Source organism: Vigna angularis, chromosome 7 (assembly GCF_016808095.1).
Source record: "Vigna angularis cultivar LongXiaoDou No.4 chromosome 7, ASM1680809v1, whole genome shotgun sequence".
NCBI lineage: Eukaryota > Viridiplantae > Streptophyta > Magnoliopsida > Fabales > Fabaceae > Vigna > Vigna angularis.
This window is the reverse complement of record NC_068976.1, coordinates 25768331-25789427: the sequence shown is the minus strand read 5'-3', so window position 1 is coordinate 25789427 and position 21097 is coordinate 25768331. Positions and strand designations below refer to the sequence as shown.

General features: G+C 32.3%; 1 long non-coding RNA gene across 1 annotated transcript; it reads right to left on the bottom strand.

Annotated features, from left to right (window-relative positions):
* Window positions 1–14037: 14037 nt before the first annotated feature.
* Window positions 14038–14537, bottom strand: LOC128197691 (uncharacterized). Its single transcript, XR_008250323.1, has 2 exons — window positions 14398–14537; window positions 14038–14194 (listed from the first exon to the last, which is right to left on the bottom strand). It is a non-coding gene; the product is annotated as an uncharacterized LOC128197691 (long non-coding RNA).
* Window positions 14538–21097: the final 6560 nt, after the last annotated feature.

Here is a 21097-nt window from a genome sequence, read left to right as displayed (position 1 = left end):
GACCTTAATGTAAATGTGACTTGACCAATAGATTCGGGCTTTTATGTCAACATTGTGGTTTGGTTGAGAATTATTTGAATTTTTACACTTGAGGATGGTTGAACTTTGTTTAATGGATTTAAAATATTCTAAATTGCATATTCTTATTGAGAAGTGAATATAGTGTTTACATTATAATGCTTAAAATTCTCTTAAACTAGGTTTTAAACATGGTTTAGATAAGTAGACTTAAATATATTTTGTTGCTAACGCGCGTACGCCTGTTTTTCAGACATTTTAACAATGTGTACCGAGTTTTAGTAGACAAAAATACCCTTATATATTATGGATTCTAAGTTTTAAGGTTAAGGGTATTTTAATAATTTTCATTCTCAAAACTAAAAAAAAAAAAGAAACCCCCCAAACTCTTACTCACCTCTCTCATTCCCCTCAGCCCTTTCTCTTTCATCTCTTCCACTCCAACCTTTTCTCTGTCATCCCTATTGTTGTCCCAATTCAAAAATTCAGAAACATTTGCCGTTAAACAATCTTACAAAAAATGATTTTATAATGAGTTTTTATTTTATAATTTTTGTCTTATCTAATTTTATCTAATTTTCACAAGCATAATGACATCAAAGGAATTGGTAATTGGCCTGGAAAAAATAAAAAACACTCCTTGTTAAACAATTTCTTACAAAAAATAATTTTATAATGAGTTTTCATTTTATAATTTTTGTCGTATATAATTTTATCTAATTTTCACAAGCATAATGACATCCATCCGAAGGAATTGGTAATTGACTTGGAGGGTTTTTTTAGAAACTATGATTCAACATATGCAGATGATGAAATTAGAGAGATGATGAAATTAGAGAGGTTAGTGAAGATGGTGAAATTGAAGAGATCTTGAATGAACTTTTGTCTGAAGGTGAATATGCCAATGACTCAACTCTTTACAAAGGCAAATTATTTTTTCAATTGGGGCTACAATAGGGATGACAGAGAAAAGGTTGGAGTGAGAGATAAAAGAGAAAGGGTTAAGAGGAATGAGAGAGGTGAGTAAGGGTTTGGGAGTTTTTTTTTTTAGTTTTGAGAATGAAAAATATTAAAATACCCTTAACCTTAACTTAAAATCCATGATATATAAGGGTATTTTTGTTTACTAAAACTCAGTACACATTACTAAAATGTACCAACTGAAAAACACGCGTACGAGCGTTAGCAAACCCATATATATATATATATATATATATATATATATTTTGAAGGACCAAGTTTGAATGCAAAATGATATTTCATCTAATTAAGATTTTAGGATTAATCATTTAAATTGTTTAGCATTTGCATTATTAAAATGTTTTTGAAAATACCATTGAAAATTGGATATATTTTGTTGGTGAGGTTGACTTTTTTTTTTATATATTTTCACTCCAACAGAGGATTTTAACTATAAGTGAAAAAAGGACAAAGATTTGAATTTGACTCTTAATCGTATTTTCAGTTAAAAACAATTTCTCGCTCAAGAGAAAATAGTGTAAAAAAAAGCCTTGTTCTTAACCATATTTTTTTCCAAAGTGAAAGTAGCATTGCAACTCCACTCATGGATCTACCCAGTTTAAATGCAATGTACATTTTCACTCAAGCTATACCATTTTTGCTCAAACCAAAATATTTTCACTTATTCTAAAAGCATTACTACTTTATTGCTTTATTTCTTTTTGTCTTTTATTCTATTTGATGGATTGTATTTGAATAAATATTATACATGTAGAATGAATATTACTTTGTATATTTAACTAATTTATTATTCTCTTTAAACGGGTTATATTATACATAAATTATTATTGAGAATGATGAAACCTACATAAATATATGTACACATGTCTAGAATGATACATGAATTATTATTTGAACTGTGTATTAAGTATTGATACTAATATTGTACCATAGGTTTTTTGCTTTACTAATTATATAAGTCACATAAACTAAAATATCAAATGGTGAGCAGTAAAGAGATTCTTACACACAATAACATAGATAAATGTGTGTGTCTTTGATATTGAACCAAATGTTAATATCTCATAAAATATAGTTAATACAAGTCTTTTGAAAAATATCAATTAATATTATGTTTGTTGAATATATATATATATATATATATATATATATATATATATATATATATATATATATATATATTGGTTAGTGTTTGGTGAATAATGAACTGTCGCAACTTATTAATTACAACTTATTAATTAAAATCTAATTTTTTATATATTTTTTCTAAAATTAAAAATTTTATTTTAATAATTTATCCTTGCATATTGTAACTTATGATGTGTGATAATACATGTATTTCCTTTAAACATATGTAAAAAACACCACCCTATATAAAGTTACTTATTAAAAAGTAATTATTAAATGATTTGTAGTTTTATTATATATTTATCATATAGTTTGATTAAGTGAGATATATAATGATACAAATTTTACACTGCAAAACTATTACACAAAATTCAACCATGTTGATACACGACTTAAGAAGATTCACTTCAATTGTTAATTGAAAATATAAATACTGAAAATCATATTAGCCGGAAAGCTTAATGCATAATTAGTTTTTGGAAAAATAATATATGTTTAATTAATTCAAATATTCAATCAAAACTTATCTCATATCATTTTAACGAGTAAAACCTAAAAAAAAATCAAAGGAGAGACAAACTCTTGAAATATCTTGTATGGTTAAGATTGATTTATATTTATTAAATGTTGACCTAGAAATACGTGCTGTAAGATTCGTTTAAATTATTAAATGAAATTAAAAATTCCATGTTTCAATAATGTTGGAGAAATATTTACCAATTAACATTGAAAATTGAATAAATTAAAATTATATTGTGTTAGAAGAGAATTTTGAAATTGAAAAATTAAATTTTAAACTGTTTAGTGATTTCATGGTATAAGTTAAAGGTTTTAAAATTTTCTTTTAGAAAAAGTTAGTCTCACGTCATTTGAACGAGTCAAATAAGAAAAATAAGAGAAAAAACAAAGTTAGGAATAATTCTATATTCAATATTACAAACTCTAAATGAAAGACAATGTAATAACGGAGACACGGTTTTGAATAATATAAAGTTGACTTAGATGATTTATGATCTAAAATCATTTTATTTAAATTATTAAATGAAATTTAAAATTTAAAATTATGAATTATATATAAATTAATTTAAAGTTTAACTTAATTTTATAAATTTAATTTGTAAAATGAGATTTACGACTATTTTACATATAATAAACTGATCTAATTTTTAGTTGAGGTAAAACTTGTAAAACATCTTTTCATGCTAATATATATATATATATATATATATATATATATATATATATATATTAATAAGTGGTTTGATAGATGTGCATACGTGGAATAATAGATCCGAGATAAATAAAAAATTTTGTTAGATGATAACTTTTACAACAATATAAATATAATTCATGCATCTTTATTCATGAAACCATCAATACAAATACATATTATAACCACTAAAAATGTTCATCAAATAATATCCATACGTGATCTTAATTATACATATAAATAAATTAAAAATATATCTTCTAATCAATAATAAAATAAAATAAATAATTATAATAATAATATCTCAATAAAAAAAACCTTATATTATATATATATATATATATATATATATATATATATATATATATATATATATATATATTTGAATCACTTATTTAACATATCAATTTCATTTTTACTCTTCCATATTAAGACTCTTAATGAAAAATCTTAAAACATCCAAAATTGACTTGTATAGTTTATGTTTCACATACATAATAAATAATCTAAAAAGAATGTAATTAAATTATCATAAAAGATTCAAAAACTATAATTTATATATGATTAAAAAATTATTGAATGTAGTTTTCAAATGTTTAATTAGTTTTAGAAGAGTTATTATTATTAATACAAACAATTGAATAAATTAAAATTATCTCCTGTGAATTATTCAGGCAAGATAGCTTAAAACATTTATTGTATGGCTGTTTCATCTCGCACCTCTAATGATTTTATCTTGTACCTTTAATTTCCGAAAATAGTTTTATATTTTTTCTCTTTAGATTTCAAAATCTAATGATGGATTTTTCAAAGAATTCATCAAAATTCGATAAAGAAAATGAAAAAATTTTAGTCAGATTTCGAAATTCGATGAAGCCTTAGAAAATCTTTTATCGTATATCAAAATTCGATGAAGAAAAAAAATCCATCATGTTTCAAAAATCGATAAAACACAAAAAAATGGGGTGTAAAATTTTTTGAATTGTAGAAGACAATTTTGAAATTTTTAAAAAATTTAGAGATACAAGATAAAGTGATTGGAGGTGTAGATGTAACAGTTTTCTTGTACCTATTAGTTCTATTCAACTAAATTCTAAATTCATGTAACAAATTTTTAGTTCAAACTCACTATGTTAAGTGTAACATCCCTAATTTTGGGATATCCCGATTACAAGTGAAATTTGAATTTTATTTTTAAATCATAATACCATTGCAGAAATCCACTTATATAATACCGAAATTAATATAATAAAAACGAAATAAAGTAAATTACATTGTCTCTAACATTTATAGTACAAAAACTTTAAATAACACAAGTCTTTTTCCCACTCTCGCGTCTTTATCACTCATCTCGAACATCTGCAACATCTGTTCCTGTATAACCAAAATTTATACGATCATCGCAAGACACACACAACCACAAACACAACAAATATGGGTAAGCTACCATAGCACAACCAATAGTAATAAAATCTGTACATAGAAAGTAAACACAACTTAACAACAAATGAATCATCTACAGCACTATCCTACTAACAGAATCATTTCTACACCATGATCATTACCAACATCATCATTAACTATATCATAACTATATCGTTAACGTCATCCTTATGAGCATCATCTCCAAACACATCGTCACTACGAATCATCATCACATGTACCTCTATTAGAAATAACCTCATCATGAATAAAACCATTAGCTTCCACGATACCATAAACTTTGTAGTAACAGGAATCTGTCACACTCAGATACATTCTAACATTCACTCGTTCCAAGTATAGGCAAAGTTTATCATATTCCTAAACACAACTAATATTCTCATTCTCTACTTAACTTTATTTATTCATCCGTATCTAAAGCTTATTCAAAACACAATATGGTCAATAAGAACTTCTCATAGGATTTCATTCAAACAATAAATAAAACAAATGAATAAATATCATTAAATATCCAAAAATAATAAATAATTAATTACTTTAATTAATCATTAAAATCTAATTAAGTAAATTAATTCATAATTCCAATAATATTTAATTTTAATTAATTTAATTTACAATTCAATTACTTTCCTAGTTACACCAAATTAATTTCCCCTTAAATTAATTTGATTTCTAATTAAGTTGCCAAATATATAATCATACTTTTCTTTTTATAATTATAATAATAATTATCATAAATTAATGTTTTTGTCTCTCTATGATTACAATTTATATTTTCATTAATGGTTTAATAGCTTATTTTGTTCCCAGTTTTGTTGAATAATGTCAATTAAGTCCCTCGTTTTAAAAGTGTTTGAAATTGGTCCTTACTTATTAAATTTTGCGTCAACATCGTCCCTTCTGTTAAATAGAAACAAATGACGTTAATGAATTGATGATCTGGCAAAAAACGTGTTATTTTGTAGATATATTTATGCTGACGTGTTAGTGAATGGGTGTAGAGATGAAATTTAGTGGTACACTTGGTATTTTCTAAGCGAGGCCCAAGCCCTCTTTTCTCTAGGGTTTCTTTTTTTCTTTTTCAGAAACGAATGTCTCTTCTCCACCTTTATTAGTGGCAGTTCTTCCCTCCCCATGACCAACGCCATCGTGCCTCCCTCTAGACAGCCAAAACTGTCGTCGACGGCACCGATCGTCGCCAGAGACACCGCCAGCCACTACAGCGTTCCTCCTTCCGTGCGCACTTGATGACGCTGTTGCCGCTACCATTAGGGTTCCGATTTTGAGTAAATGCCGCCGACAACAACGTCGTCGTCCTGCGGAGCAAATCGTGTGTTTCTCCTCTTCGAATCGCAAAGACAAATCGCAACTCGTCCTGAGCCTTAATTTCTCTGCTTCACTTCAGCCTTCGATAGCATCACCGTCGATATCGATCAGAATCACCGGCGACATCGCCTTCATTGCTGCCTCACAATCACTATAACTTTGATCGAGATTCGAAACACTGCCGCCACTCTTGTCCTTCTTCCACTCAACTCAGCATTTTTACTCTATCCTATCTATTTTTTATTTTAATTTTTTTCTATTTCAAGATTTATTATATTATGTATTGGTTTGGATTTGTTTTCCATGTAGAATTAAGAGAAGAACATTTTCCTCTTCAATTGAATATTTTGAATATTTGAGGTTCTGGAAATCAAATTTACAGAGTAGTGGTAACTCTGTTAGATAACATTTTTTCTTTTCTTTCTTATTTTGTTACTTGTTTAATGATTTATAGATAACATTTATATTCTCCAGTATCACAAATGGCTCTGAACTCAAATATTTCTTCAGGCTTTTGTCACCAAAAGCCCTTGACACAGCCAGCCGTCCATCAGCCCGTGGAACATCCCCTGAAGTAATGATAAAAGTTGCATCCTTAGCATTAGAACAAAAGTCTATGGTGCTCTAATTGAACTTTCACTAGTACAAAAATCGTGTACAACGTCGAATATTTTAGACTTTTAACGGCGAATTTGCGAACGACGTCATATCAGGAGACGTTAAATTGACGTCGAATTTTAAAAAATTCGTCGTTAAATTAACGTCGAATTTTGTTAATATACGACATTAACTTAACGTCGAATTTTGTCAATATTCGATGTTAATCAATTTTATTTTATTTTTTTTAATTAATTGTGATCCTTTTTAACAACTCTACGAGATCTCAAAAACAGAAAAACAACAAATTTCAAGTTTTTGGTATTTTATAAAGCATGAATTTTGATCAACAACAAACAACAATAACCAACAACAAACAAGTTCAATCAAACAACAACAAACAAGTTCAACCAAACAACAATGACAAACAAGTTCAACCAAACAACAACAACAAACAAGTTCAACCAAACAACAACCATAAACAAGTTAAAAAAAACAACAAACAAGTTCAACAAATAAGTTCTTCAAAACGAAAACGAAAACTAACATTCAAAAGGTGGGTTCATCGGAATAAAGTGTCGTCACCCGTGAGAGAGAAAGCATAATGCATCTATAAAGGACAAGAACACGAAAATAATCGGTTAAAACAAAGGAAAATCATACATAAAGTAGTTAATTAACATGCAATTGTATCAAATGAAAGAAAGATTACATGTGATGGTCATCAAACTTCGTTCGAGAAAAGTTTGAGAAGAGAAGAGGGTCTCGCGCGTTAAGATAAAGTGAATGAATTTTCAATCTTCCGCTTAAATTTTTATTGAATTCACTAACCTTTTAACGTCTAACGCTAGGACATTCGACGTTTTATATCCTTTTACGTCGAATTACAATTATAAACGACGTTTAATAATTGCATTTATTTACAAAAATATCACAGGTCATTTTTAACGTTGGCTATTTAGTGGTTCGACGTTAAACGTGTGACGTTATACGTTGTTTTTACACTAGTGTTTTTAAATCAAGCAACTCAACTAGATCAGAAAAACAGCGAGAATCATTTAGCTTTGTGCTACCAATCTCACAACCGACCAACCTAATGGAGCATTTAGTAAGATCAAGGCAAAGTTGTATGCATTTTAAATTGTCATACTTGGAATGTTTGATACAAAACCACCTCTATTTTTTATATCTTCATGCTCCGTGTTTGGCTCATGATCCACTGATAATTGTTGGGTCACACCCTTCTTGCATAAGACAACCCTGGAATCCCCAATGTTGGCTACTATTAACTTCTGATAATTGACTAATATGGGTGTAACTACAGTTGAACCTCATCTACCTAATTCTCCCGACATCTCTAAAATATTAGAATCGGTTTTACTGTAAGCTATCTTGACAGCATCTGCAGGTTCTTTCTAGAAGTCAGGCTACACAAGACAAAAAATGATTGAACTTCTATAACAAACAGTAATCATATTCATTTGTGACGAGGAAGAACAGCGCGGAGAAGTGAAAGACGTAGAGGTAGGGGATGGTCATCTCTGGGATGTTGAGGAATGTCTCATTGCTCCAGTTCTTGGTGGACCAGTACGAAACAATGTCATTGAAGACGAGCTGGAACTCACCGTAGAAGGATGGTTTCAACCGCACGGTGTAAAGCCCCGGGGAAGCAATATGTAAAGCCCTAGGGAAGCATAATACTTTCCACGTCAACCTTTACTTTTCACATTCAACTTCTAATTCACAAATATATTTATAACTCAATTAGACATCAAAGTGCACAAAACAACACAAGAAACTCTTTTTGGTATTTTATCGAACAGTTGGTGTGCAAGGAATTAAACATAGTGTATTTACAATTTGTCAAGACTAGAATTCATCCATTTCATTCTCATGCATTCACAAACATCTCAATTCCATCCAATAGGTATTCAATTTCAATTCTAGGTTCAAATCATATTTCTCAATACATCAAGAATCAAAAATCATGCATGGGTGATTAGTCCAAAGCAAGCATTAAGCATGGAAATTGAACACTAAAGTAAAATAGAAGAGCATATATCATTAGCATCACAAAATACACAAGAATTCCATGTTTTACAACTAATCTCAACAAATAGGAAAAATCCTCCATGGTGGAGAACTCAGGGTTCTACAAAATTGAAGAGATAAGAAAGAGATTGGAACCACAGAGAAGATGCATAGCCTTTCCCAAGGTTCTTAGCAACTGCTCCATGCTCCATTTGCGCCTCCCCTTCGCAATTCCATTTCAATTCATGACCCATCTTCTTTCTCAACCCAAAAGGGGCAAAATCACCATTGATGAAGCTTGAAGACCCAAGGAGGAGAGGGAGAGCTTCCCAACACCCCAAACAGCCTCCACGGGCCTCTCCCAATCTCTGAAGGTGAAGAATGAAGCGTAGGAGGAGAAGAATGCCCAAAATATTGCGAGACCCATGTTTAAATAACCCATTTTGACACATCAGCGTCGCCACCGCTTAGTTGGACCCCAGCTGCAGTATTCTAGAGAGCAGGGCGCTTAGCTACACCCCAACTGCACCCCAGCGACAAAATTCCAATGACAGGGCGCTGAGCTCCACTCCAACTTTACCCCAACGCCAGCAATCCAGAGACTGGTAGCTCAGCTGCACCCCAACTGCAGCATTCCAGAGACATATAACTCAATTGTCGCTCAGCTACAGGCAGTTTTGACAACATTATAAAAATAAAGTTCTTGTGCGATTCCAAATGCTTCCAACATGGGTATTTGCTTCAAATTGATCTTTTATTGTCCCAAAACATGTTCCCTTGAGTTCTTGCTTATTTTCCTCCACTAGAGTTGCTTCCTATTCATTTATTTCACACACTCAAACAAAGAGATTAGAGGTAAAAACAAGCATATACTAAATAAAACACAAGAAAACTAGAAAACACAGTAAACTTGAGGATAAAACAAGGTAAAAGCTATGAAGGAGTTGATTTATTCACAAAATATACACACAAAGACACGTAAAATCAACCGTTATCACTCCCCCACACTTAAAACCTTGCTTGTCCTCAAGCAAAAGGTAACTTGGCCAAGAAAAGCATCTACTCAACAATGGTCAAATAACAAGGAAGCAAGGTCACACAATCAAATCGGGTAACATTCATGAATGTTTTTCTTTCATCACCAATCCAAAGAGAATATGTGTAACGTAGTAAATCCTTTGCTATGGTGCTCACAATGCAAATGTTACAAGAATAAATGTACATGCTTTATGAGAGATTAACAATCATGGCAAAGATGTTTTCATTGATCAACCAAAGGAACCAATCCTCACTAGAAAAAGTGTTTTCACTCAAGCACACTAGTGTATAAGGGTGTGTCATTCTATCATCTACCTTTAATAGCACACAATTTGACTTTGCTTTTCATTTCAAGAGTCAAGAATTATCAAAACATACAAACACAACAAGGGCTTTATTTGATTTTTGGGACAAGGCAAAGAAGGAAATTGGAGTATCTAGATAGTATGAATTATCATAGAGAGCAATCACATCAATTTCATAATCTTATCGTTCTACTCTCTTTTACCTGAAAACTAGAACAACCACACACCAACTTGCAGTCACCTTCTTCATACGTTTTCTTTTTCTTTTTCTATTTTCTTTTTCTTTTTCTTTTATAGAAGACATATAAACAAGAATGCATCACATCAACCAACACCAATTCACAATTGTTACTCATGTTCCCTTTCTAAAAATAACTTCCCCCACACTTGAATCACACTACTGACCATGGAAACTTTACTTTTCCCATTAAGGTGAGATGGTCAATCATATTCAATAAGGTATAAGGTTTCAAAAGTGAAGGTAAGTTTCTTTTAATGCTCAAAGGATTGTACAAGGGTTCTAATCTTTGAAACACAATTGGCTATTTTGGGTATATGATGCAAAGAGGGAAAGAAAGATGACCTTGTTTCAATGTAAGCATGCAAATGAATAACAACTAGCAATGAAACTCAAGCAAAGTTAATTGTAACCAAGAGAGGTAGAACTCAAAGATAAAAACTCTGAGGCACAAAATCTCAATCGGTTAAGTTCTTTGGTTTCCTATGGTTATCATACACCATGCCACAATCATTAACCACAATAACAACATTCTCAATATATATATACCTACATGAGAACAACCACAAGAATAAGTTTTCACTAAATCACAACACATTCTCAATGTATTCAAAAACTAATTTATGAGCAAACACAAATGGTTCTCCTCAAAGTCATGCAAAACTTACTCAAAGTCACATAACCAATGCATCATATTTGTCAAACCAGCCAAGTCACACTTATTATCAACAAACAAGAAAAGAAAATAGAAGGGAAGGAAAAAACAAACTCTTTTTTTTTGGGTGGACCAACTTGTTGATCAAATTCCTTAACTCCTTGTATATTCTTCTTCATCAACATTCATACCTATTACTTACAAGAACACCAAGAGACTTGAACAAACACGTTAGTCCAATTTTTATAGAAACCAAGATTTGAGAATTAAGATTGAAAACATAAAGATAAAAATAAAAATAACATATAGAAAAGTGAAATATAAAAATGAAAAACACAAACAAAGAAAAAAGGAAAAGAAGAAACAAAAATTGCAGAATGTGAGCACACCAACCAAACAACAATTCCAATATACATAATGATTGAAATGGATTTCCTAAATAACCTCACTTAGATCCCTCTTGTTGCAAGATCACTTAGTACTCTCCTAAGGTGATGAATACTACTTTCCCTGTTCTCTAAGGTAAAAACACTAAAATCCCTCTTATTGCGCTTAACTAAGTCTGACACACCTTACCCAATCCATTGGCCTAAGAATGTATCAAAACTTGCATTAAGAACAAGAATAGTGGGGTCCAAATACACAATCACGTTGTCTGTCACTCGAGTGACTAGTAATATCTAGGTTGATTTAGCTAGTTCGGCTGCTGAAATTTCATCCCTAGGACCTTCCAACAACTAGATCATGCTCTAAGGCGTACCCCGAAACAAGCTTTAAGCACAAACCAAACCAGTGGAAAGTATAAACATTTGTAGTCAAACTACATATAAGAAACACAGACAAAACAGACATACAATTGGCAAAGAATTCCACTTTCCCTATTTTCTAAAATTAGAACACTCAAATCTCTCTTGTTGTGCCTACCTAAGTATGATAAACCCTTACCCAATCACTTGGTGTAAGAAGTCCATCAAACTTACCTTAAGTTCCATAACAGTGAATCCAAGCACACAACCTCATCCCTGGTGAATTGCACATCTAGTTTGATTTAGTTAGTTCCACTACTGAAATCTCATCCCTAAGAACTTTCAATAACAGCATCAAGCTTTAAGGCGTACCCCAAGACAAGCATTAAGTTCAAACTAAATCAATGAAAAGTCTTAAAAAACTAAAACCAACTACAAACAAAACAACATTCAAAGTCAAAACAAATAACAAAGTCTAAAAGAGCCATAAATACCCAAATTGTCATGTGTTGGAACACAAGTCCCCGGCAACGGCGCCAAAAACTTGTTGGCTGCAAAACCAACTGCAAGTGCACCGGTTGCAGCGTAGCAAGTGATAAATATCGTTCTCTCCCAAGGGACTTGTGCAACACATGACAATTCATCCTTTTAGAACTCAATTAGACATCAAAGTGCACAAAACATCACAAGAAACTCTTTTTGGTATTTAATCGAACAGTTGGTGTGCAAGGAATTTAACATAGTGTATTTACAATTTGTCAAGACTAGAATTCATCCATTTCATTCTCATGCATTCACAATTATCTCTATTCCATCCAATAGGTATTCAATTTCAATTCTAGGTTCAAATCATATTTCTCAATACATCAAGAACCAAAAATCATGCATGGATGATCAATCCAAAGCAAACATTAAGCATGGAAATTGAAGAGTAAAGTAAAATAAAAGAGCATATATCATTAGCATCACAAAATACACAAGAATTTCATGTTTTACAACTAATCTCAACAAATAGGAAAAATTCTCCATGGTGGAGAACTTAGGGTTTTACAAAATTGAAGAGATTGGAACCAAAGAGAAGATGCATAGTCTTTCCCAAGGTTCTTAGCAGCTGCTCTATGCTCCATTTGCGCCTTCCTTTCGCAATTCCATCTCCAATTCGTGACCCATCTTCTTCCTCAACCCAGAAGGGGCAAAATCAGCATTGATGAAGCTTGAAGACCCAAGGAGGAGAGGGAGAGCTTCCCAACACCCCAAACAGTCTCCAAGGGTCTTTCCCAGTCTCTCAAGGTGAAGAATGAAGCGTAAGAGGAGAAGAATGCCCAAAAAATCACGAGACCCATGTTTAAATAACCCATTTTGACACATCAGCGTCGCCACTGCTCAGCTGCACCCTAGCTGCAGTATTCAAGAGAGCAGGGCGCTCAACTACACCCCAGCTGCACCCCAGCGACAGAATTCCAGCGACAAGAGCTCAGCTGCACCCGATCACCAGCAATCCAGAGACTGGTAGCTCAGCTGCACCCAGTTGTAGAATTCTAGAGACATATAGCTCAGCTGTCGCTCAGCTACAGGCAGTTTTTACTACATTATAAAATTCAACTTCTTACGCGATTTTGAATGCTTCCAACATGGGTATTTGCTTCAATGATCTTTTATTGTCCCAAAACATTTTCCCTTGAGTTCTTGCTTGTTTTCCTTCACTAGAGTTGCTTCCTATTCATTTATTTCACACACTCAAACAAAGATATTAGAGGTAAAAACAAGCATATACTAAATAAAACACAAAAAAACTAGAAAACACACTAAACTTGAGGATAAAACAAGGTAAAAGTTATGAAGGAGTTGATTTATTTACAAAAAATACACACAAAGACACGTAAAATCAACCGTTATCACGATTTAATAAATGAGGACCAATTTCAAACACTTTTAAAACGAGAGACTAAATTGACATTATTCAACAAAACTGAAAACAAAATAGACTATTAAACCTCCATTAATTAATGTCAATAATTAATTAATTTATTTCCCATTACATTAATTTTAGACACATATGATTGATTTTAAATTCTCTTATCTTATTCTTATTATTATCCTAAATTTTTTCTCTGCCACTGCAAAATATCTGAGTCTCACAAATTCCAACTTTGGGCCTGTGCATGCCAACTAGGCTCAATCCGCCCCAACCAAGAGTCTACTGTTGTCCAGTCTGTCACTGGCTACCTCGAAGGTGGACATCCCATGATCAACCCAACGCAGACGCAATCAAGGTCTCAAAGAAACCCAAACGCAGATCAAACGAATATCCCAGACCCAAATTCAAAAATGGCAAATCTCACTTTCTCAAATCGTATTAAAGATGAGAACCCTAATTTCATTCATTGCAATTTCAGATACACAGGAAAATTCTTAATTAATAACGCAAGAACAAAACCCCAAAGTCCAAAATACAAAACCCTAATCCGCGCTGCCGATCTGCAAAGAAGAAGAACCCCAAACTCAAACACCCTATCCAAGACCTGCAGAAAAGAATAGAGGAACAACCCAAAGTTTTTCCTAATTCAACAACCCCAAATTCCCAAAATTTTCCGTTCGTAACCCTCCTTTGCTTCACCCCGCAATACTACCACGCTACGAACCAGAACGGAGAAAAGGAAAGAAAAGAAATCTCTTCCTACCACAGTGAGCACGTTCCATGGCAACAGAGGAAGAGAAACTCTCCCGAAGTTGTGCGATGAAGAACCCTGTCCAGATCGTGCCTCAACAGCGTCGTCGCCATCGAAGAAGCTGGAGTTTGAACCCTAGCGGGGGCGCCGCCGCTGCAGGACGCCTTTGCTGCGCCTCGCCGCGTCTCGCCACAACCTCGTTGAGTCTCTCACCTTCATCACTGCACTCCCACCGCTACTCGCGAGAAAGGGAGAAGAGAAAGGAAAGAAGTTTCGCTTCTGACGTGCGCGTTTCAGGAAAAGAAAATAAACTAAATGAGCCACTAAGAGCGTGACCCTTCCAAGAGAATAAGGGATGGACCCTTAATTGGGTCCATGAATTTAAGCCCACTCTGAATCAGAATTAAAAGAAGAGAGTTGCTCCCTGCACCACCTCACCTTTCTCCCTGCATCACCACATCCTTCTCTCAAATTTTTTTATATTTTAAAAGTAACCTTCAGTAATTTTTTTTTTACTTTTACCTTGTTTAATCTAAAACCCTAATCCTTTCTTCTCCCCTTTCATTGTGCCGCTTACCCCACACCCCCTAACCCCACAGAATGTCATTCTCTGTTCTTCTCATTCCTTCCTATTCTTTCACTGGGGACACATTGTTTGACGTGGATACAATGCAGAGGATCACGAATAATTACCAAGAATCTCAAACAGGAAACCACTTTGTCCACAATGTAGATGATGAATACTTTTCTCCTCCATAGAGTGATATTGAACGGGTTAGGAAGTTAATGGAAAACTACCTTGCTGAAATAGCCACCGATTGAAATTTACTAGTTCCCAAATTCACCTCTTTGGCAGAATTAATTCCTGAACAGTCCAGACCAACAAAAGATGGGATGTATAGAGCCATAGACATCATCTTAAGGTTCAGACTACAATCCTTTTTCTATATCAAGTTAAACATACTCTTGATTTGATATGTTGTTTGTGTACTGTTCACTGGTTAATATCAATTGTGATACTAATCCAATTTTGACATAGAATTATTTACACGCAAGTTTATTCTAAATTACTGCTGATAAACTTTTATTTGACTATTCATAGGCTCATCATGTTGTAAGTGACATGGAGAGAAAGAAAGTGTGCAGCATGATGGACTGTCAGAAATTATCTCGAGAGGCATGTGCACATGCTACACAGAATGACCGACTACCTGTCCAAACCGTGGTTCAAGTTCTCTATTACGAATAGCAAAGGCTTCGTGATGCTATGAATGGCAACGGAAGTGGGGAATCTTCGGTTCATTCCAAACTGAACGTATATTACTCTGAACGTCTGTAGACGGATGTCCGTAGACAAATTTTAACGAAGGCCAGACGAAATTTCCATTTCCGTTTTGGGTTGTGTATTATTTTTCTGTTTATTATTTTATTTTTTTGTTAGATTTATTAAAATTATATTCAGAATATATTATTTTGTTAGATTTATTTTTGTAAATTCTTTTATATAAAGTAAAAACTGTTTAAAAAACTAAAATAAAATAAAAATAGTTGCAGGCGGAAATGAACGGATGCCCATAAACGTGTTATCAGAAACGGATGTTGCATTTCCGTGGGTGGAATTCATGTTTATATATTGGTAAAGAGCAAAATTTTTTAACCAACAACTTTAAATGTGTGTCAAGGGTAAATTGGAGATGTGGTTGTGCAGGAAGAAAGACGTGGTGGTACAGAGAGAAGCTCTCTTAAAAAAATCTGGGCTTTAAGAAAACAATAATTTACACTCTGATTCAGGTTCTAATTAACCAAAAACTTTTACTAACAAAACCCTAAACCCAATCACCCTCTGATTTACAAAAATCCCAAAAGCCTGATTTTGATGTTAATTGCAATTAAATGAAAGCCTGATTTTATTATATCCCTAAAAAATATCTAATCTCTATTGAAATAGAATTCAACCACGTGAATTCCTATTAGGATAGAATTTAAGGAATTCAATTACGTGAATTCGAAAGATGTATATTAATACTTAATGTCTATTAATTAAATACAATTTATTCATAATTGAAAAGCTTATCAAAAATTCCTGGATCATACAACTACAGCACAAACATCCACGCATATCTTTCAAAATTAATTTACAACTAAACAAATAAATAAGTGAATATTCAAAATCAATAATGCAATCACATTCATCATATAATAACACAAAGTGAACTTCCCATACTTTCAAAGAAAATCAAAGATATCTCTAAATTCATCTAAAGATAAGTTTCTTATACTTTAATCAATTATAAAACTTCATGATAAAGATCGATCAATTACAAATTCTTACTATCTTCTCAAAAATAATTTTCTCCTTTTCAATCTTTATATCTCATGTGTCTTTCTCTGAGTTTTTATCTTTTTACGTTCCCTTTTCTTTTCTTCTATTTCTATTTCTCATTTTATAAACTCATTTGTATCTTTTAAAATTAAATTATATTATAATTAATAGAAACCAATTAGGCAGTGTTTTCTATAATATCTCTATAATATGTCAAGTGGTTTTAAAACGTAACGTTCTACTTTTTTTTAATCTTCAACTTCTATTATTTAAAGTACATTTTTATTTTTTACATTAAGAATTTAGATTTCAAAATCTGGTATATAAATAAATCTATTAAATTTCAAAATTTAGTATATAACCAAAAATTTTGAATTTCAAAATTTGTTGAACGCTCCCAAAAATTGAATTTTATAATTTGGTGTAAAAAAAATTGATACTTAACTAAATTTTGAAATCCAACAACAAAATTCACACGTAACAAAGTTTCAAAATCCGATAAAAAATAATATCAATAACTAAATTTCAAAATCTAATAAGAAAAAATTAACACTTTAACTAAATTTCAAATCCAATTAAAAAAATCAGTACATAAAATTTGGTAAAAAAAAAAACAACACAACCGGATATGTGATTAGGATCACCTTTTCATCCAGATGTTTGAAGGTGAGAGACTGAATGAAGATTAGAGTTTGACTGCATATGTGATTGGGAACACCTTTTCATCAATCCCATTCTTGTTGATGGTTGCACTAATTCCTAGATCCAAAGCCTATTAACTTCCTGGTCTTCAGAAAGGCTTTGAACACTATATATCTATAATTCATCTGTGCTCTCTTTTCTTCTTATCATTATAGTTGCATGCATTGTCCCCAACTTTCTAATTGGAATTCAATGAATCATGATTTTGAGTGGTAGGTTCTTCAGATTACCGTCAGATCTTCCAAACCCATTTTTCAAATACCCAATGTTCTATTGCCTTTCTCATTTAAGATGGTGAATGAGAAAGGAAAGATAATACATATCAAATTACTTTACGATCTCTAGTTATAAATAGTAATTTAGGAATTACCAAGTGAAACAAAATTTTAAAATATATTTAAATTTATTTCAAAATATAAGAGAAATAAACCCTGTAAAAATTATTTTCATTCGATCAGGTAGGATTTAAATTAAAATCAATTTTAATTTTTTTTCAAAAGAGCTAGATCCAATTCAGTTAATATAGCATCCTTAATTAAGTTAAAAAAACTAATTACAGTTTGGAGACTGCATTTAGGCAGGTGTAAATATGAAAAACAAAAATTATTCCTCTAAAATTATTGACTTTTAGTTCTTAAAAATTGATTGTATTTTTACTCTTATAAGAGTAAAATATATCAAATTTATTTACATTAATAAGTCTCTTAAATTAAAAGAGGTATTTATAATCTCAAAACTTAATTAGTTATAATATTGATAACTTTCAATTAAGAAGTGTTAAATATATATAACAACTTTCACCTGGTAAAGAATATAAAATATTATAAATGTCGTCTTTAATACTATATGTAAATGTCGTCTCTTTAATACTATATATAAATTAGTTTATCTAAGTTAAAAACACTTACGTACAACCCTACACGTATGAGGAAAAGAACAAGTTCTCCACTATAAACAAATGAGTCAATTGCTAACAACAATTTTTTCCGCAACTTAATTACGAGTTGTCTCGTCATTAACTTTTTTGTGTCATTAGTTTAATATATAAATCATGCTTAAGGTATCTATGCTCGGTTTCAATTAGAAAAATAATGACATGATAGAAAAATTAATAAAGTTTTATAAAAAAAATGTTAAATAAATTTTAAAAAAACATGTGAAAATAGCATAAAGAGCATTAATTTTTTTTATAAAGTCTTCTTAACGTCTAATAATGATTCAACAATAAGATGACAAAATCTCTTGGTTTTCCCCCACCACTAACGGAATAATTTTTCAACTTGGCAATAATGTTATAATCGTCCAAATTTCTTTTTATAATGTTTTTTTTATCTTAATCATTTGTATATTTTTTTTGTTGTATATTAACGGTGGCAAAAACCAAACTTAACACCTCATGCAGTCATTTACCCTAAATACACACCACTATGCTGACCTTAATGAATTTATTTTAACTTAATCTAATGATTTATGAGTTATAGTTCCTTAGATCCCAAAATTATGTTGTTTAATAGACTACTCCCGTTCTTATAAAATTATATCTCATTCAAAATATAAGCTTGATCTTGCTTTAAGAAAAACTCAATAATTTTTTCTATATATAGTATTTAATCATTACACATAATCTAATTTGTTTTATCCAATTAAAATTAAGAGTTTTTTTTAGTTAAATATATAATCTCTCATTTTAAAATTTATTTCTTAAAATTAATGAAAAAAATATTTTTATATGAAAGAACTTACACCAAAAATTTTCTATAATGTTATTTTAAAGGTTTAATAGGTTCGGAGGTCCCTATATCTGTGCGTTCGTTTCAATTGAGTCCTCCAATTTTGGAAGTGATTAATTGAGTCCCTAATTTGGTCAATTTGATTCAATAATAGTCTTTCCATTAAATACAGTTAATGACGTTAACTTTTTTAACAGGTGGCAGGCTGAGGCATCCTGGGAGCACTGTTTGAGCTGTATAAGTGGATTTTTAATATTTTTAAATTATTGACAAATAAAATAAAAGCAGAATAATGAATAAATGAATGAGTGAGTGAGTCAGTTACTGAGTGACTCGCTCTTGTCTTCTCTCTGTCCTTCTTTCTTCCTTCTCCATTCTCTCTCTGGTTTTCTTTTCTAACCTGTTTCAGAGGCCTCGCTCCGACACAACACAAAAACAACAGAGAAAACCTCTGTGTCTGTCACAGAAACAAAGACATAACACAAGTGAAGAAGCAGAGGGAAAGGAGGAAAAGAGAGTGGTTCAGTTGAGTGTTGGTCTAATGGGAGAAACCGGAATCATTGTCCGGCTAGACCGGTTGGAAGGAATCATTGTCTGCTCCCTCCTCCTCACGCCGCTCCCCTTCACCTCCGACTCCGCCCTCCGCGCCGAACTCCAGGCCTTCAGCGACGTCAGAGCCCTCTAAACGGAAGCCCTCCGCCACGGAATCCTCATCGTCCACTTCTACGACCTCCGCCATGCAGAGTCCGCCTTCGCCGCCATCCGCTCCATGCACCACCACTTCCCTCAGGTCGCCCCCGCCTCCCCTGGCCTCCTCTCCTCCCGTCCCATCTCCGCACACTACGTGCTCCCCTCCTCCTCCTCCATCCCCGACGCCCACAACCAAGGCACCCTCGTGGTCTTCAACTTAGACCCACACCTCTCCACCGACCACCTCCGTCGACTCTTTCACCCTTTCGGTATCTCTCTGCAAACCGTTTTAATTTACGGATTTCACCTTCAAATACAAGGACAACCCTAATTTCGCCAATTTCACAGATTTCACCTCTCCACTGACTCACTCGTTCATTTGTTCATTATTCTGCTTTTTATTTTATTTGTCAATGATTTAAAAATGTTAAAAATCCACCTATACAGCTCAAACGTTGTCTGCAAGATGCCTCAGCTTGCCACCTGTTAAAAAAGTTAACGTCGTTAACTGCATTTAACGGAAAGGCTATTATTGAATCAAATTGATCAAATTAGGGACCTAATTGATCACTTCCAAAATTAGATGACCCAATTGAAACGAACCCGCAAATATAGGGACCTCCGAACCTATTAAACCTATTTTAAAATGTTCATTTCCAAACATGAATCCATTTTGCCGTGATATTTTAATTTATTTTTTATATCAATGTTTACTGTAATATCCCAAAAATATAGCACAAAACTATATATACAAATGTCATCATTTAATAATATGATAGAACAATTACTACATTAATAAAGTCAAACTTACAGTTATTACAAAATAACCATAAAATTTTAAACTTTACAAACACTCCCTATACTACTGCAAAACTAAACACATAACCGAACGGTTATATACAGAATTATAGTGGTGACCGAACGGTGCACCCAAAATTAAGACCACCCACATGACCGACCGGTCATAAATCTACTCAACAGGATTTTCTCCATCCAGCTCCTGCTCCAGTGTAAAATCTTCCCCCTCTGCTCACATCCAAAAAGGATTATCATCGCAAGAGAAAACCAAACGCAAACATGGACAAAATAGGAAATAAGGGTAAGCTACTACAATTTAATTGGGCATTCAAACATACAATTCATACAAGTACAAACAATACAAAGCCTAACACTATAGCATACCAAAACCAGTGCAGATAGACATATACAAATTGAACCCTATATTACATGAATAAACCGAACATGTGACTTGACCATCCGGATTATA